The sequence below is a fragment of the Melanerpes formicivorus genome, unplaced genomic scaffold (assembly GCF_026170545.1).
Source record: "Melanerpes formicivorus ecotype bairdi unplaced genomic scaffold, bMelFor1.0.p_v2 SCAF_36, whole genome shotgun sequence".
Lineage (NCBI taxonomy): Eukaryota > Metazoa > Chordata > Aves > Piciformes > Picidae > Melanerpes > Melanerpes formicivorus.
The window spans coordinates 2,791,831-2,818,206 of NW_027142388.1; the positions used below are offsets into that span (position 1 = coordinate 2,791,831).

The 26,376-nt window shown below is 42.0% G+C and overlaps 1 protein-coding gene across 4 annotated transcripts in view; it reads right to left on the bottom strand.

Annotated features, from left to right (window-relative positions):
* GNB1L (G protein subunit beta 1 like) overlaps nt 1-16,724 on the bottom strand; it is a 47,248-nt gene extending 30,524 nt beyond the window's left edge. Inside the window, exons 1-3 of one of the 4 annotated variants that reach the window (XM_068157305.1) lie at nt 15,352-15,444; nt 12,800-12,936; nt 10,608-10,775 (exon numbers count right to left, since the gene is read on the bottom strand). The gene's annotated coding sequence lies outside the window, so the exon portion shown is untranslated. Of the gene's footprint in view, nt 1-10,437; nt 10,486-10,607; nt 10,776-12,799; nt 12,937-15,155; nt 15,445-16,644 lie in introns of those variants that run through there. The other 3 variants (XM_068157306.1, XM_068157307.1, XM_068157309.1) reach the window with 3 other exon arrangements.
* Between the last annotated feature and the right edge of the window lie 9,652 nt (nt 16,725-26,376).

A 26,376-nucleotide genomic window follows, 5' to 3' on the forward strand; every position in this document is an offset into this window, starting at 1 on the left:
ATTCTGGCATCTGACCAATGAAGACAATAAATTGATTGCAGTTCCGTTGTGCAAGAGCAGAAACTGTCATGCCAGTTTCAACACCACGTTTATTTATTTGTCTGTTCTATTACTTTGCTTTTCCTCCCACGGGGCATAGGAACACGAAGCACAGCACAAATCGGATGACATTTTGTCTTCCACCTTTTTTCCCTTTAAAGTGTGAAACATAACTGAAGAGTTTTCAGTGTTAAGGAACCGCCTATGTAACACGATATTACCTAGTAAAATATAACCTGTAGGAAATTAGCTTATCCTTCTGAAACACATCACACAATGATTTACCAGTTGCTTCCATGTCCAGAACAGCTAGAAACAGAGTTGTTTCCACTGACACTGAGCTCTGCTCAGGATCTGGCCTGATATGGTCAATAAGAAGGAAAAAAAAAAACTCAAACATTTTCCTGCTTACTTTTAAAAAGTATTCCAGGGCATTTTACAAGACACTGCATGTTAATTTTGCATCAAGTTACCTTAGATTTAACCAAACCAGAAGTATATAAATTCCTTTCTTACACTACACATTTGGACTAAATGCCAATCAAAGCAGTATACACAAATATTTTATCGCCCATGGAATCAGCACTGTTGTATTTCATTTCGCTTTCACCAGACTTGCAGTAAAAATGACTTGTTTACAGTCTGAACTCCAAGTTTCTTTGGATAGGAAGGACCCTGAAATTCACAGTTCTTGCAGGTCTGGTGGGAGGAGATACTGAGTGGTGACTCTCATGAAGACACAATGAAGCAATCCACTTTTCACGCACTTTTAATACTGCTCGCATTCTTGTCTATCTGCTTTTCCTCTGCTTATGAAATACTCCCCTGCTGCAAACACCTTACCAAGTATGAGATGTCTTGCAGAGGAGGTAGTTGAATTAAAATGCACTGCAACTAGAGCTCTGACAGGGCTTTTCAAAATCCTTCCATTTGCTTCAATCACACAGTTTAAGAGAATTTAAAAGGCAGTACAAAAAACATTCACAAAATACATATTCCTTAAAGGGCGGAGGGGGGGAAGATGCTGCCCACTACTGAACAGTCTGGGACTTAAGCAGCATGACCATAGTGGGAGATACATTTGTATCAGAGTGCTGTACCCACTTCCTATCCCCATGTTTGTGTTCTCAAAATTTGTTTAATAATAGTTTTTAAAATGTTTGAAATGGGATAAACTGATGCAAACCTAAGAAGGAATATTAAATAACTGAAGGAAATTCCTATCTGTGTCCAGCTCATGTTTCAAATTCCAAATTTTGGATCTGAACTACACCTGTCCAAACTGCTAGATGATATTGGTGAGACTGCTCAAACAAGGAAGGGTTTGCAGGATTCAGTCATCACTCCAGTATTTCATAAACCATTTTCTCTTTGGAAGGTTTCTACTTTCTTGCAAACTACAGCACATCTCTGAGACCAGAACTACTTTAGGTCGTTCTTTGCAGATGGATAAACTGAGGCAGGGATAATAAATGACCTCCCAAGATGACATAAACCCTAGAAGTGGGGTTAGGAGTCCAGGCACAGACAGCCCCATCCCGTTCAGATTCAGACGCCATGTGGTATTTTAAGGAACAAGGCACCGTGGACAGTGTTTTTATCTGCATCAATTCATTAGGCTAAAACTTTAAAGTTGTAATCAGGTGAACTCTCAAGGCCTTTCAGTAAAGACCCTAACACTTGCTGCAGACATTTTACTTTCTCCAAGAACTCCTTCAGTATTAACAAAAAACAAAACAAAACAAAACGAAGACGACAGTGTTGTGTTTATCTCCTTTAAATATAGGGGTCAAAGTCACAGATTGTGAAGTATTTCTATGCTATAAAATATCCCTCCAAATTCAAGCTTCATTATTAATAGTATCCATCATTTGTTTGTGAGGACTCCCATCCAATAGAGCTTAGGTATTTGGATAAGCCAAGTTATTGGAAAGCAATTTACTCCAAGAAACCTAATAAGGATCACTGTAATTCCAGTGCAAACAGGAATGACATTTACAAAGCAAATATTACCTGAATATCAAATTTATAAAAACAGTTTAACAGTTTAGGCTAAGCTTATGCTTTAGACACAAACCACAACTGTTCTTTCATGCCAGTTTGATCACCTAAGACTCTGCATAAGCAAGCAGGATGTATTGATTAAGTATGCTGATCTCGCAAGGCTCCGAGAGAAGAGTAACGCCACGTTAAACTGCTACGCTGCGACAGTGAGGGATATTAATAAAAGCTGGTCCTACATCTAACAGCACTGAATAATGATGCTGCTTAATTCCTACTTTCCATTACTGACTGTTTCCTCTGTCTGCCATGCTCTGAGCAGTTGTTTCTGTTTTAAGGAGTGACACTAGCTACCACTTAGCAAATAGAAATAAACCCAAAGTTACAGAATTACAGAGTTTACACACATAACTTCAAGCTTCCTGCTCGTCCACCACAGACTACTTCTGACCAAAACAAGTAGTGAAAAATGCAAAACTGTTTCACCACCTTAATTTGGAAGTTGAACAATCCTGCAGTACCTGAACTTGAACTCCCAGCCTTTGAATGTGTGCTGAACAGCCCCCCATTGTACCACAATTTTATGCTGGCAGGAACTGAAGTGTCACTCTTTCATCAGATAATCAGATTATGTCATGTTCTGACCAAATTCATTAGGAAAACTTTTACCAGTCCTATTATCTCAAACCAGAAAATCTAGATCAAAGTATAACCTATTTTACAGCACAATAAAACTGTTATAAATATTTAAACACTAATTAAAAGGGTTCTTTTGTTAAAAGTAAATAAATAATTGAAAGCTACCTCTTCTTATAAATGCTATTGAATGCAACTGTATTTATCTCATGCTTCTCAGAAAGACAGGACCTATATATGATGGGGAATGGGAAGAAATGCCCTTAAAAGCAGTCATTTGAGAAGATGGAGGGTTAGTAGACTTTTAAATCATTTGTGTAAAGTAACTTACACTGAGTACTCACTCTAGTGAGAAAGCATTAACCCCTGAAGGTCTTTGCTAACCCCATTCATCCTGGGTAGTCATATCTACTTACCTTATGCAGCTGGCTGGCTGGATGCTGCATCCAAAAGGAAGAAGAAACACTTTCTAAGGAAATGCTACAGCAGTGAGCAATTTCTCAGGAAATGCAATTATATGGTAATTTATTTTTCCTGCTATATGCATGATCTTGACTCCTAACAAGGTAAATAACGGTAATTAATTTTGGCAGATGTTTGTCCTGCTTTTGGGGCAGATAGGAGATCTGCATAAATGAACACTGAATGGGAGAGTACCAAAGATGGTCTCTTCTCCACTGCAGGTGGAGAGCAAGCATGGCATAAGAGGGAACCAAAGAATTCATATTAATATAATTAACAGCAAGAACCAGAGTTTAGACAAATCCATGAGCAGGAGCAGCGCCGACAACAAGAGGACAGTGATCAATATTGATTTCACATATTTTTCAGTACTAGAATCAGATTCTCCATCTGTAACTCAAACTTTAAAAGTATGATAGTTTACGGAAAGGAGATTAATTTAGCCATTTTGAGTCAAAGACCTATTTCATAGCTCCATCCCAAATCCTCTATATTGTTAGGATCCCTTTCCCCTTTGAAGACTTAGTGAATGATTGAAGCTTCTACTTTCTGAGAAACAGATAACACAAGACTAGTAATCTGACTCTAAGCCACTGGATAAAGGCAGTTTGTTTCCTCTTAGCCCATCTGTCAACACCTCTTCAGTAATTAGTCCTAATTATTACAAAGGGCTAGCCTCCCATTCGCATTATTAAATCAGAAATAGTATCATAGCCAGGTATCTTTCAACGCCTACCAGCCTGGCGACCTTCGATTTCATTGAATCTTCTATCAGTATCCGCCTTTGGAAGAGCCTCGGCAGTAATTTTAGCATCAGCTTCAAAGATGCAGATCCCACAGTGGAATTCCAGGGATGCATTCATATACACACCCACATCATGTGACAGGAGAGCAAGCAACACAATTGACCTTTGCATTGTTCTCTAAACTCCCGTGATATAAAACACACATCTCTGTTATATACAATACAACTGGGTTTTGCCAGCGTGCTCAGAAGTGCTCCTTTGAACTAAATGCTGAGAGGAAAAATTAGTGAAACTATGTCTATAAAGATGAAGGTCAGATCTTTGTTAAGAAAACAATACAGCTGGAAGACTTCTTATTTTTCAGGTCAAGACAAATTTGTGAGAAGTAAATAGTAACTAAAAATATGCATAAATGTATTTAAGTGTGAAGAAGATTTTAAAAGGTTCCTTTTGTTTATTTTTGTCCTCCAGTTGAAGCATGTCTGCAGAAACCTGGCAAAAAAGGACGGTGACATCAGAACTCTCACGGAACCAAAGCTCAATTAGCTGAGGCTTTAGTCAGACAGTTTAAAGCTCTTCATTTGTGTTAACATTTATTTAACTGAAACGAGAAAAAGAAAGATTCTCTTAAGAACCAAACACTCCATTTCTTTTGATTAAAAGCCAAATGTGTTTCCCGATAGCACATCTGAGACCACTGCTGAGGATTTGTTTACACTGGAATTCTCATCAACAGCAGAGCACCTCCAGTTTCCTCACACACACTGAGCTGACCTGAGCTGTACTGGTACAGTTTAAGGCTTGGGTAAGTACCTCTTAAAGCTGTGCCCAGACCAGAGGAGGTACATAATTATTCAGAAGTCTCTATGTGAACAAAGCTCACCTCCTCTAATTAAAACAGAGAATGTTTTTGTTGATATGCTTAATGTTTCAAAAAATAAAGTATCAAAAGGAAATTAAAACCAAAACAGAACAAAACTCAAACAACCCCCAAACCCTCACACTTTTCTGTGTCCTAGGTTGAAGTAAATTAGTGATTTTTACATCCTCTTTACAGGTCTCCACTAAATGCTGTACATGATGATAACAAAAAATATCTAAATAAATAAAGGATACAAATAACAGAAGAGCTGTCATATATATATATACATAGATATAGATATATATATATAAGGAGCAGTAACCCTAATATTTAGGGTTAAACTGAGGGATCGGGAGTTGAGCAGGCACTGAACAGGCTGCATGGGCAGGATGCCCTAACCTGCAGGCGTATCAGCTGCTGCTCTGTGGTGTCACTAAAGCCCAGTGCCTGGAACAGGGGCCACATCCCAAATTCTGGGCCCCTGTGATCTGTGGATGTGGTTGGCCCAAAGTCCCTCTTCTGTCTCATTCTCTCAACTTGGCCTACTTGGAACTAAGACAAAACTATCTCAGTAGCACAGTATGGAAGCACGAAGAAAACTCCAATTCAGCTTCCTGCATACTTGTCCTGCATACCTTCCTGCTAGAGTACTCATGGCACCATACAGCTTCACTGCACCTGGACAGCTTTTCAATTCAGAGATAACTAGAACTCACTGCCAAGAAAAATAAACATACAAACTTAAAGTTCATTTTCCAAGTTGTACATATTCCAAAAAGCTGCCGTCTCTGACTATCAGTGGATCAGACTTTAACACACATCCACATTTCAGGTAGCAACAATGCAGCACTGACATACTCGCTACCATTTTTTTCTTGATTATCCTTATGAGAATTCAGTGCACTAACAACAAGAACCTTTCAAAGGAAAACATTGTATGAGTCTAGTACTGCAGAAAAAAATGCCCTGCAGCATCAGGCAACTGGTCCTTCTAGCCTGATATCCTGTTTCCAGCAGTGGCATTTAGAAAATACAGAAGCCTGACTGCTTTTGCAGTCCATTCCCCCCACACGCCTCCACGCAGAACTTCTATCTTAATGATGTTACAGGGTAGATAACTTCACTGCCCATTTGTGGCTCCTGCTGTCTACAAAACTGTCTAATCCCTTTTGAACCTGCTGATACCATTGCCTCCACTACATCCTGTGGCAAACAAATTCACTATCTGAAATTTCAGAACATGAAGGAGCATTTTATGTGTTTTAAACTTGATCTCCCAGTAGCGTCATTGAGAGCCCTCTAGCTCTTGCACTGCAGGATTTGGAGGACAACAATTTCATATCTATCTTTTTCATCACTTTTATGATTTCCTGGAGCACCAGCCTGTTCAATACGATAGTTGTTCCATTTCCCCCCATCGTTTCAGTTGCCATTTTTCTGCACCATCTCTAAGTCCACCAAATCCATCTGGAAAAGCAGAGAAATGGAATGTAGTAGCACACATGAGTGCAGTGAGGTTTTCCTTAGTAGCAAAATGACATCCTTGAGGAGAAAAATCTTCACTGACCTCAAAAATAATTTCACTTTCGAAAGAGAAGTTATTTCTTTCTGCAACAGTTACAATTCCAACTAATACACCTGGCAAAGGAAGTCATCTTTGCTTTCAATAGGTTAGGATTTCTGCTGCAGGGCAAGCCAAGAGAGAAAAGGCTAAATGTAAGTGCACTGTCCAAGGATCTGCTTCCGGAAGAAAAAGCATAATATCTTAATAGCACTTCCTGAAACACCTAGACTTCCTGGAATTACTACTTAGAATCCCAGGGGAAATGATAATGTTCTTTGTCCATCCAAGTCAGGCAGAGTGCTTCCCTACACCAATGTGTATCTTTTGGGGAAGAATTTTAAAGGTCCTATCCACTCTACATCAGCGCTTGAGAGCTTTGGTTCATTTTTATAGCAGTAAGTCCTCTATCTTCTCTTGCTGACTTGGGCTCATTCTAGCAGCTGCTTCTTTCCATTCCCAGCTATATGCATTTAAGTGGCATATTTCACAGTACACCAGAACCTTCCCTGTTTTAAGATTGCTTTGTACTAAGCAGAACTGTCAGAATGGCAACAAGTTGCCTTTTTCCCTTTCTTGTCATTTGATGTAATTAACTTACATGAAAGTAAAAGTGTTTGGCAAAAAAAGATGTGACAATTATAAAAGCACATGTGCAGAATGTAATCTCAAAAGAAAAAATAAGTCAGACCGCAGAAAAAGGAACAAAAGGGAAATATATTTCTATTCCAGGTGTAAGGAGCCACCCAGGCACTGAGACGAGAGCTGAAATCTCCCCAAGACTGCACACAATGTTACTGCACTGCAACCATAGCCCTGCCTTGGCCTCATTTCTGCCACCACAAGTCTATCAGCAAGAATCTACCAGGACGTAGGAGTCACATCTCTCTATGGTCACCCAGAAAAGCCTTTCTCTCAAAATGGCAAGGAGATGAATGGATCCCATGGCCTTTTTCTGGCAGTTTTGCCCAACTGCAGAGAGGAAGATGGGGACACATGTTCCCAGTGCAATCCTTGCAGGAAATGAGATCTGGATTTCATGACATTGCTAGCAGAATACCTCTGCAAAGCAGATACTTGTTTTATACAGTGCACATTACAAGTTTTATATAAATGTACTTCTGCAGTTTTCTCAGTTCCCACTAAGGTCCAAAATACTTAGATATGCAAAGACTGCACCACTAAACTAACACTGAATTTAAGGAGGTTGCTCACACAGCGAAGATGTCTGCATACATCTGCAACATCCATGGAACACAGCAACTAGCTTTAACTCTCTCAGACACAAAAGTCCTCATAATGATGTATGCTGTATAAACCAGACTACAGTTTAACCTGCAAGTCTTTGGTGTGTTCAAGTCTGCAAGTACTAGTTTCAGGGAAGAAGCCTGTGCCAAAGTATATTATATCTATGGCAATAAATTCTTTGTGGATGAGGTTTTATACATAAATTACCTTCATTTGCAGTCTCTGAATGCTCTTCTAAATTTTATGAGATAATATGAGTTATGAGCATCCATGTATTTCTTGTAGGTATTACCTTCTACTACATGCAAAAGATTATGCAAGTGAGTTGTACTGTGCACCTCTCTCCCCAGCCTGTGCTGAACAAATGTGACAACAGAGACCAGCCAATTGCTCATAAGCCTGCTGTATGCATGCATCAATTAGGTCTATCCAGTATTACATATGAATCACTTGGTCAAACAAAAGCATTAGAAGTATCTGAAAGTTTTTTTCTAGACCTCATAAACTGAGATTTCTTAATCTGTTATTTCTTGGTTTAGTTATTGGTACATTTATGGTTTGGCAAAATGACTCCCTTTTTTTATATAAATTGTACATTTAAAGTGCACAATTTATATTTAATTGAAGCTATCACTGTAATCTCCACTAAACTTGGCATGATTTCAGTGGCTGGGCTGTAGATATTTTGGTGGTTCTGCCAGATTTCTAAAACCCCAGAGACCTGGGAATGGAATGAGTCTGGTCACTGTTACTATGAGTCTCTAGCAAACAGTGTTGGTGACCCACTGGAACCTAAACCTTAGCTATTCTCCATAGATCTGTTAAACACTGGGTGCTTTGGACTCAGTTCATACACACTTGCCTCAGAAGCAAAGTTCCAGGCTTCCACAGGAACTCTTAATTTCAGGAATCACTAGGAATGCAAAGTGGTGAACAGTACCCAGGGTCCAGTTCTGCAAATTGCTCTACCCCTACCATCTGAGTCAGCTTAGCAGTTTCAAAGGCTTCACTAGAACAGGAATTTTTCTGCAAGTATATATTCTTGTACTACACAGTAGCAACATTTCGAAATTCACCTACTGACAGCCACTGAAAGCAAGAGGTGAGACAGCAGGAATGGTACAGATGGTATGGGAACGCTTGCCCAGCTCCCATGACAGTGAGGGAAGGATCAGGCATGAAAGCTCATCAACAAGATCAGACAAAAGACAAAACACTGAATCATATTAAAGTAATTACCAGAAAATAAGACTTCTGTAAAATATTTGCAATCAGCTAGTTCAAGCCTTCAGGCTCAGTCTTGCATTGAGCTGCATGCAGCGGCACCACCCCAGGAGGTGCTCCAGGAAGAACGAGTGACTCAGAGTCACAGTTCCTCCCTGGCTCCCTTCCTCTCACATGGGAGAACAAATAATTTCACCCCTTCCTGAATGCAATGTACTCCCACATTATTCCTAGCTAACTTGATAGTACAAAAGCCATGTGCCTGCTCTCCCTGTATTTGTATGGCAGGGAAGGAAGGATCAGGCGTGAAGATTTCATTGTCTCTCCACTCCACTGTCCTTGCCTTCCCATCTCCCCACACTCAGAACTGCTCTCTAAACTGGCCATATGGGACACGTACTTCCCACTCCTGCCCCGAGGTGCTACTAGGGACAGGAATAATCTAGCATGGAATGGTATCAGCATCAAAGAGAAGAGAATCCTAGTTAGGAAGAACATATGTCATCACTAGATAATGATAACCACATTTAATGGGCACAAGCATGGAGGTATGCATTTCAGAGATTTTCCCTGTATTTTTTAAAAAAGGGGTTATTATAAAAATGACCAATTACATTGTCAGGCATTATACAACATTTATGGCATAAAATCACTATAATTAAATGTTAAGTGCTGATTTCAATTATTTAGCAGTGGAGCAGTAAAATAAGCAAGTGTCTTTAAAATATTATTTTTGCAGAGTAATCACAGAATATAAAAGGAACAAAAAAGAATGCCCTGTCAGGACCTTGGATGAGACATGAGATTTAAAGTGGGATGTTCCTCAGGCCTAGTGTCACAATTAAGCTCTCAGGTTCACTTTTTTGCCTTTTTTGGGGCTAAAAACCAGGCCTGGACAAATGGCAATAAAACCATCCAGCAAGAAGTCAAGCCCTGGTAAACCAAACATTGTACTATCCTTAATCAGGATGCAACACATGCTGTCCTGAGCAGGGATGCCTCTTGGTCAGGAAATGAAGGCCAACTGGACAGGACACCTTTCTCCATTCTTGCTGTAACTGATGTTGCTCAAAGGAAAGAGCTCCAGCACAGCTCCAGATTTCCAAAGCTGAAGTGCTGTCAGACTTACCCATACAGGATAAAATAATAAATGGATGTGGAGCTCCCAGACTGCCTTCACCTCACTTGTAAGGCTTTCAGAAGCTGGGATGCACAATACTGAAAAACGCTTCACATTTTCACATTTGGCATTATATGAAGTTTTTTTGGTAAAAAAATTAGAATGCAGCCCACTCCTGTTCATGTTTCTGACAAACTTTTGTTTCTCTAGGTATATGTTCAGCTAAACAAAAACTGAGCTGGAAATGTCCAGGTGAAACTAAATGTCCTTTAAACTACAGCTGACTATTTGCTTCCTTACACACTTCTCCTTTACCAAGAACAAAACACAACTAGTCAAAGGACATATTTTGAAGCAGGAACAACCACCATCCCCAACTCCACAGCTCCATGGTTTTTATAAGTAAAAAAAAAAAACCCTCAAAGGTCTTCCATTAGCTTTCATGGTTGGGATGGAGTGGGAAGAACACTGTGCTGAGCTGTAATGGAGGAAGTACATACGCCAAGTGGAAAAATGGACTATAAAAAACTTTTCTTACACAAACACAGGAGGAAGTAACCAACACCCTCAATTGTTGAAGTGAAAGGTGGAGGACCTAAGCACACAACTAGGAAAAGAAAAGGAAAAAAAATTTAGAAGTCCTGAATGTTTCACATGTTCCAAATTATTCTCAAATTTGAGAGCCTTTTTTGATAAGGTCAAACTTACCAACAGCAGGCCTGGCAAATATCACGCAAAGAGCATAAATGCTGTATATCAGTATCAGACAGAGCACCTTCAGCAGTGAAGACTGCGTATGACCTGTTTATGTGGCACCACACTACAGATTCTCCCTCTCTGCAACTTCAGGCACATCAGGTGGGGAGCCCTCTGCACCTAGATCAAGGGACAGAGTGCAAAAGCTGCATGTCAGGAACACATCCTCTCCAGTAACACAAGAACATGTTTGGCCAGCTAGGAATCAATGTGGCATCATCTGCTATGTCAGAGGAGTTCAAAGGGTTTAAGAATGCAGGTGCAAGAATTCAAAGTACAGCTTGCAATTGAGTAGGCCCATCACAGAAGAACATTTATTAGAGCAGATAGCTAAATACTGGCAGGCCTCATATTTTTCTGTTAAGATGAGTTTCCCTATCCCTGAAAATAAACAAACTCATGGTATTTAGCAAAATCACAATCTTCTAGTTACAGAGCTTGAACTTGTCAACAAATACTTAGTGAGTGCCATGGAGCTAGGTCAGAAAGTACATAGATAGTACAGAGGTTCTACTAATCTTTACTAAATCATTCCTTTTCCAGCCACCCACTGTATAGAAGGACATCAACCCAACCTCAAACAAGATACATGTTTGGCTTTGTCATGAACCTGTAGCTTCAAGGTCATTTCACTTAAAAATTTCTTACGTGGTCTTAAACATCCACCATGTATAAATGACTGCAGATTAAAATCAGAGAAGGTATCACACAATATTCAAGTAGAAGCAGATAGCCCTCATTCTCTCCTGCCCCCAGAGCAAGTCAGGATGTTTTGGAATTTCTGAAAATAATAATTAGAAACACACTAACTGTTTGGACAGCACAGACCTACCAATCTGGGAGAAAAAAAATATTCTTCTTCCTATGCTGCTTACATAGCAAAGATGTAAGCATTGCTTTGCCCAGGACAACAAAGATAGCAAGCTTTGGCATAGCTTAGCCATTCTCCCACCTGAACTCAACTTGAGAACCTACAGCTTTAGAGAGGTCTGTGCAGACATGGCTCTGAGCAATCTCACTCCTAGATGGCTCCTGTTATCTTACATTTATGTCTGCACTCACTTTACCACTTTGTCTCATTGTTTTGGGTGGATTTGTGGGTTGCTTTGTTTTGGTTTTGTGTTGTGTCCATGGGTTTCTCCACAGCTCACACTGGTACACCTCAAATCCTTGATATACTCGTTTGCAGCTCTATGTCTCCCACCTCCTAACACTAAGTAGGGTCTTGTTCCCCTCAAGTAGTTTCACCACAGGAAAAGTGGCACTGCAGGCTGCCAACTGATTCCTGACAATTTGTTTACATTTGTAGAGCATCATGCAACTCTATAATGTGAATTAAAACATATAAATCCTCAAATGCTTACACAGTTCTCAGGAAGTTGCTTTATTAGTATTCAAACTCAAATCCTGATGACAGAAACTTGCATTTTAAGGAGAGGCAAGCAGAAATTTCTCATCAACTGAACAAGCTGAGCTATGCTTCTGGGTAGGTATTACAATATCTTCTTCGCATCACACCTATTTTACTAAATATACAAAACACTGAGCAAGTGATAGTTTTGTCAGCCACCAGCTAATCAAATGAAAAATGATTAGGCTTAGAAAAATATTAAAAGCAGAAGCCAGCTGTGCATTTGTTGGATGAAAATCCCAGTGTCTCCCATGTTAGCTCATGTGTGTTTCAATTTCTGGGAAGAAAATAATGGGAGTTTCTCCACCCTTTCTCATGCGAGCCATAAAACAGATTTATTACCTAGGATATATTCTATCTTTTCTCCTGAGGAAAAAAGAAAGTGGGGGAACAAGTTCATTTTTTTCCCCTTCTACAACTAGGATTTTCTTTATAATAAACACAGAGCTTAATTTTGGTATCATATGGCCCTTCTATTTAATGCTCTGGTCACACTTTTTACCTTTCTAAATCTTGAATTGTAGCATTTTCATTTCATTGGGGAATCTACAGCTGCTCCAGCTGTCTGAGTGCAAAAAGTCTGTCCTAGGATTCCTATCTGGTATGTTTTAAAGCAAGTCCTGCCCGCCCCTAAATCAAAGCAATTTAGCTTCTACTGAAATTCTATGAAATAACTACAAAAAGCTAAACCTAAGTTTGTGTTTCTTTTCAAATAGTTTTTGTTCAGCCTTACCTTGCAACCAACAGTCACCCAGCAGCTCTGGGAAACTAGTCTGTACACTCAGAGGTTTAGGACAGGGTTGCACCTCATCTGGGAAGGTTTTCCTGTACAAATTACTATTTCTTTGACTGTAACATCCATCTTCTGACCTTTAAAAATAAATCATGAAAGAGAAAACTTGCTGACTAAAGGGTTTGGTTTTTTTTTTGCTCCTAAGACTCTTAATTTGCTTACAGTATGATGTTACAATTCTAAAGACCTGTGGTGGCAAATCCATTTATAGAAAAGGTCGTTTCCTCTGTAACTTAAGAGATGCAGAAGAGATTGATTCATCTTTTAAATGCTTCTGAATCATGATCTAGCTTGAATGCTCCAGTTTAAAGGCCTGGAAACTTTCAAGGCTAATATATGCCTTTTTAAAGGACATCTCATAATACCAATTTTTTAAAATCATTCTGTTGAGTCTATTACATATTGACTCAAAATATTTGTAGCTTAAGCATACTCTACAATCTGCTCTTGCTAATTAGCACCTATTGTTTTATGAGTCACTTTTCTCAACACAGCAAACCTGACATCTCTCAAAGTTCCAGTTCTCTCAAATAATCCTATGATATATGAGTGTTTACACCAAGTCATAAAAGCCACTGCAACACTTTTTCAAATGACAAGCTGTGTCATCATTAGCTGCATATTAATTAAAATGTACCATAGGAAGTGCATTCACTACAGTTGTGAAATTATTTTATTGCTTATGAACAGGAAAAAAATAAAAAGTCTACTTTTTATCATACAACTGCGCCAGCACAGAGCTCAAAAGGAAGCTGGCTTGAAGGGGCAAAAATTGTTTGGGCTTTTTTGTAGATTTATTTCTGTCTCATTGCTTTGTGATCACTTTTACTGCTCCACAGAGAACAATAATGTGAAAAAAAACCAAACCAACCACCAACCAACCCCCAGTAGCTAAAGCAGTTTTCAAGCTATTACTAATTCAAAACCTTTTATTTGTACTACCAAGTATATTCCAGTGCAGAGAAGCTGCATTCGTACAAAGAAAGCATAAATCTACCCACACAGGTATTTTGGGGATCACACCACTATTACTGCTACTAAACATACCTTTTTTTTCCTGTACAAAGGCACACACAAAACCACATAATACTGTGCTGAGGTTTCAAACTTGCACAAAAGTATTGTTGTCAATATTACAACTCAGAAGAGATGCCCAGACCCAAAGTCAATCTTGCCTTTTTCTCCCCCCCCAATCACTACTAAATTTGCCTTCCATTGTTAATTTCAATCATTACTGAATTTGTCTCCACAATCCCAGAAATCTCACTGTCATACACCTATAATCCAGCATAGCTACAACAAAATAATTTACTACAGAAGAGCAGTCATAGAATCATTAAGGCTGGAAGCTGTTTTCACCAATGAAGACAGTGCTTCATAGAATCTAATTCTGGAAAACCAGAATCTTCAGTGTTAGCTCTCCTGCATAAGGTAAGCAGCCACAACTGGCTTACAGTTCTTACTGCTCCAATGTTTTCATGGTCGAGCTCGCAGACAAACAGTAGCCAGACTAAAAAGAAAACATAATAAAGCCTGATGCACTACACGCTAGAAAGCCACAAAAGGTGTCTCTTTAGACAGCAGAACACAGACAGGTCAGTAGCTTTGCTTTACTTTGCAAAAAGAAATTCACAGTGTTCTAAAATGGTCAGCAGGGTCAGGAAAGAAGTAACGTGCTTAGGCAACAGACGTACTCCCTAACAGGACACGACTCTAATAATGCCATTCTGAAGCTTAGAGTAAGTCTCCACACCAATTAACCAAACCCAGACCATATGATACTAGAAACGGGTGCCTATTCCAGTGCATGCACCAACACAATTTCCATCTGCAGAGCTCTTTGCAATTGGTAATAACACATCCAAAGCCAGAACAAACAGCCTTAAGATTTCCTGATCACGGGATATTTTTACAAGAAAAAAACACCCTAATTTACCTGCAAATCAATAAAAATATTGATAGGAATCATTAAAAAAAAAAAACCACCACAACACTAAACCACCAAAACAAACAAAAAACCCCACCATCAAACAAGAGGTATCCCCAGTGGTTTCTTTAAAATGTAGTAATTTAGTTTTAAAAAAAATATAAATAAAATGTCCTTTACACTGCACGACACTTACAGAGACAGGGTAAATTAGTAACAAAAAAACCTTCCCGGTCACAAAGTCCCTCTCCAAAAGCCTCACAGAACTGCTGCTAAACCTGGAGGTTGGTGGAAGGCGCTCTGGAGGAGTGACAGGTCACAGAGAGACAAGCGTGGAGGAGTGCTTTCCAGAACGATTCCCCAGGTTACACAGACTTCCACTTCCCATGCCCCCTAGCTCTGCCAGAGTAAACACCGTGCCCCTTTTTCACCGCGTTTATTTCTAAGTGAAGCCACTGGACATTGGGTTATTTTCTACTCTCAAGCGGCCTGTGAAGTGGCATCTCCTCCACGTGGAACCACCCGTACTCCTCTGAAGAAAAACACACAACAAGCGAATCAGAACCTCAGGTAACAGTCCCCAGCTGTCATCCAAACGCTGCACGAGTACGTTCGGAATGCCAGCGAGATCCACGAAATGCCACCTAGATGCATAAATTGTCACCTAGCAAACACGGCCGGTGCCCCACAGCCCCGCCAAGTGCGCAAGGACCCAGCCGAACATGGCGGCCAGCAGAGGGAGCAACAGCAGCGACGCGACGCGACGCCACGCGCGCCCCGGAGCCCGCGCTGCCGCTCCGCGAGCCAGGGGCCGCCCGCCGCGCTGGGCTTCCAGGTACAAATGAGCGCACCTGGGCCTCTGCTTGCCCCTTCCACCGACCGCTCTGTTAGAAATCCGTTAAGCCAAGGTTTCCTTCCTTTTCTGATAGTAATCAAAGTAAACACCTAGCAACTTGAATAAATCTGTTGAAATGAGGCTAGTTTTGTAGACTTGCATAGGCTATATCTGGAGTTTGCATTATGAAATTACAGCGTGTGAATTGCAGCATCACAAGGTCACGCTGGATGAAAGGGACCTCAGGAGGTCTGCAGTCTGATCTCCAGCTCAAAGCTAGATCAGCTATGAGCTTGGACCAGGCTGATCTGAGCTTTATCCATCTGGTAACAGTACTTTTTTGTTTGTTTGTTTTGTTTTTCCATATTACTACATTATATGTATTATTACCAGTATGATGATTTACTTTTGTAAATGCTTTCAGTTAGAAGGTATTAAAGCACTTGTGAGCCTTCGTGAGGACTGCCACTGTAATTTTGCTGATGGGGGGAGGACAAGCAGAGGGCAAGCACCGACCCACCTGACGTTCCGCTTCCCAAGTCCAGATCTGGAGGCAGCTCCCTGCCTCACCTTGATCTCCCCAGGCAGTGTTTACATGAACTTGTGCACTATTGCTTAGTTTGAATACCTTAAAAACACTAATATCCGTTGGTCACAAAAGCAAAGCACTGGGATTATTATGGAAGGGTTGTAAAATTCGGTGCACCAGAATGCAAACTATTACTACGGGGTTTGCTGCTTACGGCTGGCAGCAAGTTATTTTATGGCGTGTATTCTTGCAGTCGGAAGCACAAGCATTAGTGTTGGAGCTATCAGAAAAGACCCTGAACGGAGACTCTCCAGACAAACTGCTCCAGAGCAGCTTAACTGCAATGACACAGGTGCAGGCTATAATCAAAAATATTACTTTCCTCTCGTAGAGGCCTCACATCAGCCACAGGCTACGCCTCCCTCAAGCATTCGTCCTAGCTTGGCCGTCTTCCCGGCCCGCTCGCTCCCCTGGAAGGGACAATCTCCGCGTACCTTTCCGGCGCTGGTCACGGCCAGGGGCAGGCGGGACAAGCCGAGCACCGCGGCTCGCAAGGCGGGTTAGGAAGCGTGACAGCGATCACTCGGCGATCTCCCGCTGTACCTAAGGCTGCCTGCCGGGAGCCAGGCGTACGCAGAGGAGCGCCGAGCGCCGGCGTAGCGCCCGCGCCGCTGTTCATGACGTCACGGGGGAAGCAGGAAGGCGCGCTCGCGCTGTCCGCGCCTGGCGGGCCCTGCGTTCCTGGCGGCGCGGTCCGTTTAGCTATGGAGCCTCGCTGCTTCCCGAGTAGCCACGGGGGCATCCGGTCGACAAGGGAGGCTCTTGTAGCCGCCGAAAAGCAGTGCGGCCCGTACTGCCGTGAGGGCCTTCGTGCTCGTCTGCTCTCGGCTTCACCCATCCCGTTACCCGTGAGGATCTTGTCTTCACCGGGAGGCAGGGCCAGGCCGGACTTAAAACGTGTCACTGCTTTGGAGAGCCAGACACGAACAGCAGGACACACGAAGGGCAAGATCTGGTAGAGAGTTTCAGCATCAACGAGGAGTGCTTGAAGCAGCTGGAGCCCCGGGGTAGGGCTCTGCTGCCATCCAGCAGGCATGGAGTCAGTTTGTGACTTAAAGCTTGGCTCGCCATAGTTGGTCGTGAAGTTTGATCAGGGGGGCGTGTGTGCCAGGCAGTGTTTTAGTCTCTCTTCCACTCTGAAGAGTGCACAATATTTGTTTGCCAGGAGGTCTGCTGAGCACTGTTTTTGCATGTTCTGAATTCACTTGTCTCTTCTGGCAACCACTGGCAGTCTGGATTTCTTCTGGGATAAAGAGAACCAAGTCTTTCGGTGCAACATAGCCAAACTTAGATCTCCAGATGCTTTCCTGCAGGAGAAGTTCTTTAAAGAAGAAAGTTATCACCTTAACTGATTCCAAATGGAAGTTAGTGGTTAGGCGTCATAATTGCACTAAATCAGGCAACAGTAACCTAGTATGTATTGTTGCTGCTAGAACAAAAGTACTGCTGTGGGATTGGAATTGTACCCTGCTTACATTCCCATCCACCCTCATTAGGTGATGGCAAGCTCAGTGCATGTACACATGACAGCACTGCAGAAAGGCATAGTCTCCCCGCTTAAGAGCCCCGTTACTCTCCAGCTACACCAAGATTTGCTCAAAGAAAGCAAACAAACCACCCTCATGTCACTAGGGGATAAAAGCTTTGCCATTTATGCAGCTTCAGAAGGTTATACTGCTGTAAATTCCAGCTAGAAAGACGGGTACATCATAAAACTAAGGCTTTTCAGTTTTCCTGCTATTTTTGCCTGCAGAGGCAGAGAGTCTCAAAATTACACCAGGAGTACCACAATGCTGTTAGATAAGTGCTGTGTTGTTCCACTTCTTGATGAAAAAATAAAGGCATGGAAATTCATTGTGTGTTGGTAAGGGTAAATATGGGACTTGCTTTTCTAGTTGGATCAAACCTCTCATCGGTAGGAAATTGGTTCCTCTGTATTTTCCTACATGTTTTGCTGAAATCAATTGAATTAAGATATCCATCGCAGCAGATCATTGCTATAAAATGCTCTGCATAGTGAAGCCACATGTGCAGTATACTTCCAGGTCTTTAATTTTTAAGAGCTAAATATTTATTAAGAATATGGTACAGTTAATAACTCCCTGCAGTCACCTTGAAAAGGAAGTCCCCCTTGCTCAAATAATGAGTTATGCAGCAAAATAAGGTGGTTACCAGAACTCAGGAACAAGAGAATCCAATTAATTTAACACAAATTAATGCAAGATCAAATTTAGTACAGTTGGATGCAGTTTGTAATTAAAGTTCCATTACAGAGCACGTTCTTGCATGTTATCTCCCATCGTGTAAAGTATCTCAGAAGCACAGATTCTCCATTTGGATGTAGCAATGTATTTATTGTACCACAAATCACTCTTCCCTCACGTGTTTGCTGTGAGGAACTTGAAACTAGCGTTTGATTAGATATTAGGAATAAATTCTTCACCATTATAGTGGTGAGGCACTAGAATGGGTTGCTTAGAGAAGTGGAGACTCCAACACTGAAACTGTTCAAAGCCAGGCCTGGATGGGGCCTTGAGCAACCTGGTGTAGTTGGAAATATCCCTGCCCATGGCAAGGGAGTTGGGACTATGATCTTTAAGGTCCCTTCCAACCTAAACTTTCTATGATTCTATGAACCAACAGCCAAGCTGTCTGTGCCCTTGCTCTTTCTCTTGGGGCCATGACTGAGGCTCAAAGAGAAACCTGGGCTTCATTTTCTGTGGCTCCTTTGCTGAGCTGTCCTTCCCTGCCTTGTTACTTGTTCATCCCTTTTCCCATTCTTCACTGTTGTAGTGGTCACCCCATTTTTTGTTTTGGGTTTTTTTTCTTTACATGGGAGGAATGAAATCAGTCCTCTAGTCAAATAAACCTTTCAAACTCCTATCTTCAAAATAAACACTTTTATTGTGGACAGTCCAAGCTCCTTAGGTAAAGCTTTAGGTCTCAAATCCAAAAGATACACTGTGTCCTTTTAATAATTTCATAGTGGAAAACCTTTATTTGCCCATTCCTTTGGTGTTACAGAGGTTTTCAATGATTCTGGTTTAGGTTTCGGGATTAGGTGAAACCAGAGTGCCTTAAACCTCTTTAGAGGTTTGGGATTAGGTCTGCATCAGGCCTAATATAGCCTTTCTGTGCAAGGCTAAATTAAATGGCAGGAATATTTGTTGTGCACTGATTCACAGGTGTTTGGCAAAATACCAGAAGACATAAAGGAACCACTGGAAGAATCATGAAGGCAAAGCCATCGAAACATGAGTATCAGCTAAGTACTGCAGTATCACTTGCAACTGTGGGGTCTTTCAGACTGCTAAGTGATTTTAAGCATGGATATTATTTTTATGTGTCTCTTTCACATGGATGTGAGTAAACTGAAGATCTGTCATGCAAATGGGTCATGGATTTTTATTTGGGTATCACATTCTGGTAATTGCTGCCTGGTTTATAGCAAATATATATTAAAATTCGTCAAACAGCTGATATTGCTGAAGCTCCATTATTTTATTGTACACATAAATTCTGCTTCTTCTCTGGGGTATGCATTGCCCTGAGAGAGCACAGGTCATGAGGAGAAAAGCACAATAGATTTATGCCTATTATTAAAACACCACCCTGTCTGGCCCAGGAGGCAGAGGCATTTGCCTCGTTGTTGACCATGTTCTAATGGGAGGAGACAGTTTCACTGTGTGGGCTGTCTACTGTAAGACTCCTCAGCACTTTTCACTAGTTTTTTTCTCTAGTAGGGCTATTTTTCCTCTATGTGCTCACCTCTAGTTCATAATACTGGCAGGGCCCGACTAACTGGCCATACCCCTAAGGTGTGTATGAGCTGAGTAGAGTTCATGAAGGAGAATGAAGAGCAGTGCAGTGCTATAGACTCAGGATTTCTGCAAACTGTGGCAGCTGGTTTGGCTGCATTTGAAGGGAGAAGCAGAGCTTCAGATGCTTGGCCCTGGTACATAGTTACAGGGAGGCAATGCGCAGAGCCCAGGGGTTAGTTCCCACAGCTGTCCAAAATCAGTTACTACCTGAGCATAACTATCTCCTCATACCAAAGCATTCCCTTCACTGATTGTGTATCTGTCAAACCTCTCCAGAACAGTGTATTTTGCATGCATTTATCTCCTCTGATTTCCATTTCAGTTGTAGACTTGCCTGTATTTAGGTCTACTACACCTCAGCATTGCAGGACTTTTCCATGCCAACAATCACCTCTCTTGCAGGCAAGCTTTTTTTGCATTCCTGCAGCAAGTCTTCCGATCAGCAATGCACACACACAGCCAGATCCTGTCTTCTCATGTCTGCTTGCAAAAGCAAAACAGAGATAGTTACAAGTTTCAGAAGACTATGTCCCCTCTAATCAGATGAGCTGTAAGAGGGAGGCTAACTAGAAGGATTTAATAATCTTAAAATCTGTATAAAACATTATTTATAGCTTAAGAGCTACATGAGGCTTGAGCCTGAAATGTAAGTTCTTTCCCTCTTTAATGGTGCATGTAAAGAAGAACAAGAGAGAAATGTTCCAGTCAAGGACAAAATCATAAAATAATGAGCAGAAGAAGAGTGAAATGAAAGTATAAGGGGCCAAGGGAGGCCGAGTGGGAGTTTGTCTTCATACATGATTGATCTAAACTTGAAAAAAAGATGCAGAAAGACTCCTTATCCTTAAATGAGACGATTACTTGAGCATAAATAACAGTCTCATGTCAAATATGCTGCTATTTCCAATGGAGTCTTTTCACTACAAAACCACAACATTCTCAGCCCTAATCTCCTCAGATAAAACAATACGGCTGGTGGCTGTGAATCAGCACTTTGAAACCGACCTTTGAAAACAGCAACACGTTCGGGGTGAAGAGAAATGGAGGAGACAAAGAGCTGCTGTTTATAGAGCTTTGCAAAGCGAGGCCCCACCTTGCTTGCCTGGAAACATGCTGTAACACCCGAGAATTGTTTTTCTGTCTGGGTGGGAAGTCCAGCTCCACATAGCTACCTCAAAGGACTGGAGCTATTGATGCATCTGTGTGTTTAGTCCCACGTCAGGCTTAGCTGTCACTGGAATCAGGATCAGCGAAACACCCAAATCCTCCTGCAGGTTTGAGCCTTGGATTATTTTACCTTTCAAAACAAGAAGGGGCTCTGACCAGAAATCTGCAGGGTTCCTGCATTTTTGGAGCTCATTGAAGGTGTGGGTGATCCCAAGCAGAGAGAGGGGGGAAAGGGGCTTGCCAACGTCAAATGGAGAATTGCTCAGCTCCAGCCTGGGGAGGAAGGGTGCGGTGAGAACAAACAGCTGGGCTCTCTGTGCCAAAACCAGCACTCCTCCTCTCCCAACCCATCTGCAGCCACATGGACACCTCCCCTCCCTCGTGCTGACCCTAGTACTCATCTGGGGAGCGTCAGGACTGATGCAAGGCAGAGGCATGGTGCCAGGAAAAGAGAGGGCCTGGGAGGGACTGCGATCACACTGGGAGAGATCTGCTCTGAGCAACAGCTCCAGAAGGAGTAGGCCTGCTGGGACACAAAGGTTTCCATCCAGTAAATGACACCTCACCTTAAGCAGGAAGCTCACTTCCCTCCACAGCCAGTAAGGGAAACCAGGCTTTTAACTACATGGGAAGATCCCCTCCACCGTTGTCCTGATTCCACAGTTTCCTAGTGTAATACCCTTAAACAAGCAGCTTTGAAATCCAGAGATGACATCCCATGGGAAGCAGAAGAAGACTTTGGCCTCAGCACAGTCCCCAGTACTGCTGTGCTCAGACTGGGAAGACCTTGCACTGGTGGCAGGGGTTGTCCTACAGCAATGACATCTGGAGCAGGACTAAATGGGGGAATACTGTGACATACACATTTTTGTGTGACTTTTAGGGGCACTGTCTGTAACTTGGGGATATTCTTTTAAGCCCATCCCCAAAAAATAGAAATGAACAGAACTCCTCAAAGCAATCATTGGAAAATGGCCTTTGGACCTGATCTGGAGACATCATCTGCACAGCCACCCCACCAATACTACTCTTGTAGCAAAGCTCCCGAGGCAGAGTCCAGATGGGAGTGAGATGCTGAGAGGATGCAAAATCCAAACCCTCTGGAACTAGCTAGAAAAGAGGACCAAGGGGCAAACCTATATCTGGGTGCAGCTGCAAAAGCCCATGCTTTTGTTAAGTCTGCACTAAGACCTTTGATCCAACCATCCCCACATGTTGGGGATTCCAAGCTCGAGTAAAAACACAGCAGTTTCACTCAGCTTGAAACACAGCCTCACACCTTTGATTTGTGAGGACAGATCATTTTTCCTGGTGTGGGGCACGTGGACAGCAACAGATACCTCATGTCTGGTTCAGACAGACCAACCAAAAGGCTTAAGTGGACACACACAGTACCAGCAGCATGTGATGGGATTTAGCTCAAGGAAATAAAACTCTCTGCCCCACCTCTTGAGTTTATCCTTTAAAGACCAGTCCTGTGCTCACAGCTGGAGTTTGTGTGAGTCCTGCCTTATTAATTAAGTGTAGCCAGTGCCTTTTCCCTCTGAATTCCAACAGAAGCAATTAGAAAGCAGATACTTCACACATAACAGCTGGTTCATTTAACACCCTCTCCATACTATTTGCTCCCCTCCCCCAGACGACTCATGCCCCCTTTTCTATGCTTTCATGTAATGGAGAAAGAGTGTAAAATCAAGGTGGCAAAACCAGGAGCAGCAGCTCACCATATTCTTATCAAAAATTGTGGTGTAATACTGAAATTGAACATTATTGAGAGCAAGCTTCTAAATAGGGAATTGTAACATTCACCTAACAGATGGGAAACAAGAACCTTAGCTCTCTACTGTGTCCTCCTTAAAAAGGGATCTGTATCAAAGTAGCAGCATATTTTCTTCACCACAGGCTGTTGATGTCATTAGAGCAAGTCTCATTTTTATTTAGTGTCAGAGTTAAGAGTCACATAAAATGGGCACAGGTGAAGGCACCAGGCCATTAAGTTGTGCAACGTGACTCTCTGGGAATTTTTCACGTGTTTATGCAACTCCAATTTATTTGTACTTGGGCAAGTCAGCCCCAGAGCCTCTCCTCCCTGTTTCCCAGTGTGAATACAGCCTCAATCTTGCCACCAGACATGCGAAAAACTCTCTCAGTCCGCTATATTTCCCCCATTCCCAGGGGAGATCCAGTCCTGCCTGCTCTGTAACATGCAGTACTGGGAAGATGCTATGGATGCAAAATTAAACCCATAGCCAAACCCACCCATCGTAACACCAAAAGTGAAAACTGCTCTTGCCAAACAACAGTGAGTGCATGTTCTTCTCCCAAACTGGTACTGTAGAGGCTGGCTCTTGATTTAAGGCAGGCAGAGCTTTTCAGAGGGAAACCATGGTAAGAGAAATAGGGATTAATTAGTCTCTGCAAAACACTTCTGAAGCAGGGAAGTGATCCAACGTGTTTGAGGCAATGGGATGTTCAAGAGTCACAACATTTCTTTTTCTAGCACAACTGGCTTTTTTTTAAAATGTAGAATTCATAAGTAAAATAGAAATCTGGTCCCACACAGGGCATCTGTCTGTGACACCAATAACCAGAGTAGACAGCCAAAGTACCCCAGTGCTGTAAGAAATGTCTGCTGGATGATTCCTCACTGATCCTGAAGTTAGGCAGCATCATGAAGACATTTCCAGTTATAAGATAAGGAAAATTTAGCTCCAGCTATAAACTTCCCATTTCCATCCTCAAAGAGATAGCTGTCTGAGAGGATGCTATTGCAGCCATCCATCCAGATGTTTGTCATCTTTATTACAAACTTTCAGGAATCTTACAACACTCACATACTCTACAGCTGCCTGATGAGGCAGCTAATACCTTTGTTACAGACAGGGAGAACAAGTTAGGAGGGATTAAATGATCTGCCCAGCTTCCCACAAGACAATGCAGGTATGACTAGAAATCAAAACTCTCAACTTCCAGTCTCTGCTGTGTTACACTAATCTGCTTTGCTGTGGAAAAACCACAAAATCATCGTGTCAGTAGTGTGTTTGTTGGTAACTAATATGGGCACTCCTGATCAAACAGAAAGATCAACATATTCTGGGAACTGTTAAAGTTAATTGCTTTGATGAAACACACCTCACCCCCTTTTTTTCCCCCCTCTAGATCTTTCTAGAAGGACAAATATAAAAGAGAAGGGCATCCCTTTATAACTGGGAGGGTTTCAGCTAATGAGAGCAGAAATCACATTTTATACTTTGGCAGTTAGTCGTAAACACTATTATTAAAGCTATAATAAGACCAGCTAATGTATGAAATATTAGTGATGTCTGAGCACAAAGAGCCCTCTTAAAATTACAAAATGATTAACAGCCCAATTAAAAACATTTTTGTTTCTGACATGATAAATTATACTTTATCTACCTATCTGTAGATATAATTGATTATTTTATCTGTTTGCTGTTGGCTGTCATTAAAAAAGAGAGATACCATGGCTTTCTGGCCTCTCTCCCGCTGAGAGAAAGAAGAAATCCTGCTATTAATGACAGACAGGATCATTATGAAGAAATTCCATTTGCCACTAGGCAACATAGCCTAGTTCCAGTAATTATTGTATTAGTCAAGCCGTTGAGAAGTTCCACAAAATTGAGAGAGTTTTTAAGGAGCATTCAACTTGATTTGGCAACTTTTATGATGTAACAATTAAAAACATGCTCCAGGCCCCAAAATGTGCAGGAGATTGCCAAAATCAGATAAAACCCTAGAGGGCCCCTGACTTGCAAAGGAAAAAAACACCAAAAAAACCCCAGAAAATCAAACTGTTTACTTTTCGGATCAGACATTCATCAACATTTGGCTTTTGTTTCAGCTAGTGTCAGATAATAACAGCACCAAGTTTTCAGTCAGCTTCTAACAAAATTCTATACAGTTTGATGTCAGGCCTCTGAAAGTTAGCTGGGGCTGACAACAGCCTTTCCTTGGGAGAGGGAAACCTCATGGGAGCTGATGCTACCAACCTTGCTTGGCAGATCAGATACCCAGGAGCACTGCACAGTACCTTTTGCAGTGAGTCACGTCTGTTCTCCACACCAGCAAACATCAGGAAATCGTGGGGCAGAAGTAAAAGGTATTTCTTCTTCTCACATCTAGGAGCCAGGCAACACCTCAAATTGTCAGCACTCCAGGGGATACAGCACAAGTGTCCTGTCCATGTACCCCATTAACCTGGCAAGGAGCCCCACATTTTAAAGCTGCTAAGGGAAATTGCTACTGAACCAATTTATGGCCAAGTTTATCACCTACCTACTTGTCTACTGCGTGGTGTTATGTACCAGAAATGAAGGTACAGTATCAGGTTTCTTCAGTGGAAGGTGAAGCTGGTCACAAAATACAGACCAGGTTTAACCTAATACAGACTACAGCAACCTCTTTGAGAGCACATTTATTTGAAAAGGAGTTCAGGTTCATCCCTTCCCAGAATAACGTGCTCAAGTCAGGAAGTCTCCATATATCAAATAACTGTGATGGGAGCAGTAGTTTCCAGGGCAAAGGGAGCTGGGATCTAAACACAGGACAAGGGGCCAGGATACTGCTGTTGTCACCAGGGAAAAGCAGTAGGGCAGGGTTTAGCGCTAGCATCCAGCCAGTCTCCACCTGGAACATGCCGTACCAAGTAGGACAGATAAAAAGATACACTGGAGCCTGCCATAATATAGCCTTTCATCACACAGCTTCCAGACTGGAGATGGCTGCCAACTGGTAGGGCCTGCTGACCTATTTAATAAAAACCCCAAACCCACAACCCTTAGCAATCCTAGCTTCTATCTGATTGAAATGGCAACAGCAGCACAGCACTACAGGGCAAGGGCCAGCCACCTGTGGTACATGGGCAGCTCCTGAACCACATCCTGTGTTGCCAAGGCAAAGGCAGCAGCTCAGACTTGTGAGAGAGAGGGTGTGTGAAGGCAAAGCTGCCACACTGTCCCAGCTCTGAGACTTATCTCGCTGCTATGCAAGGCAGGCATGCCTGAGCCCCACTAAGCTCAGGAATCAGCAAATGCTGGAAGCCACTGCCACGTTTTCCAACACATTTAACCTTGTTTGTGTCTGGCAGTTGCTGAGGTGTAGCGAGATGTGTGGCTGCAGAAGTGTAAAAGCCTCAATAACTCTCTGCTTTTTGTGAAA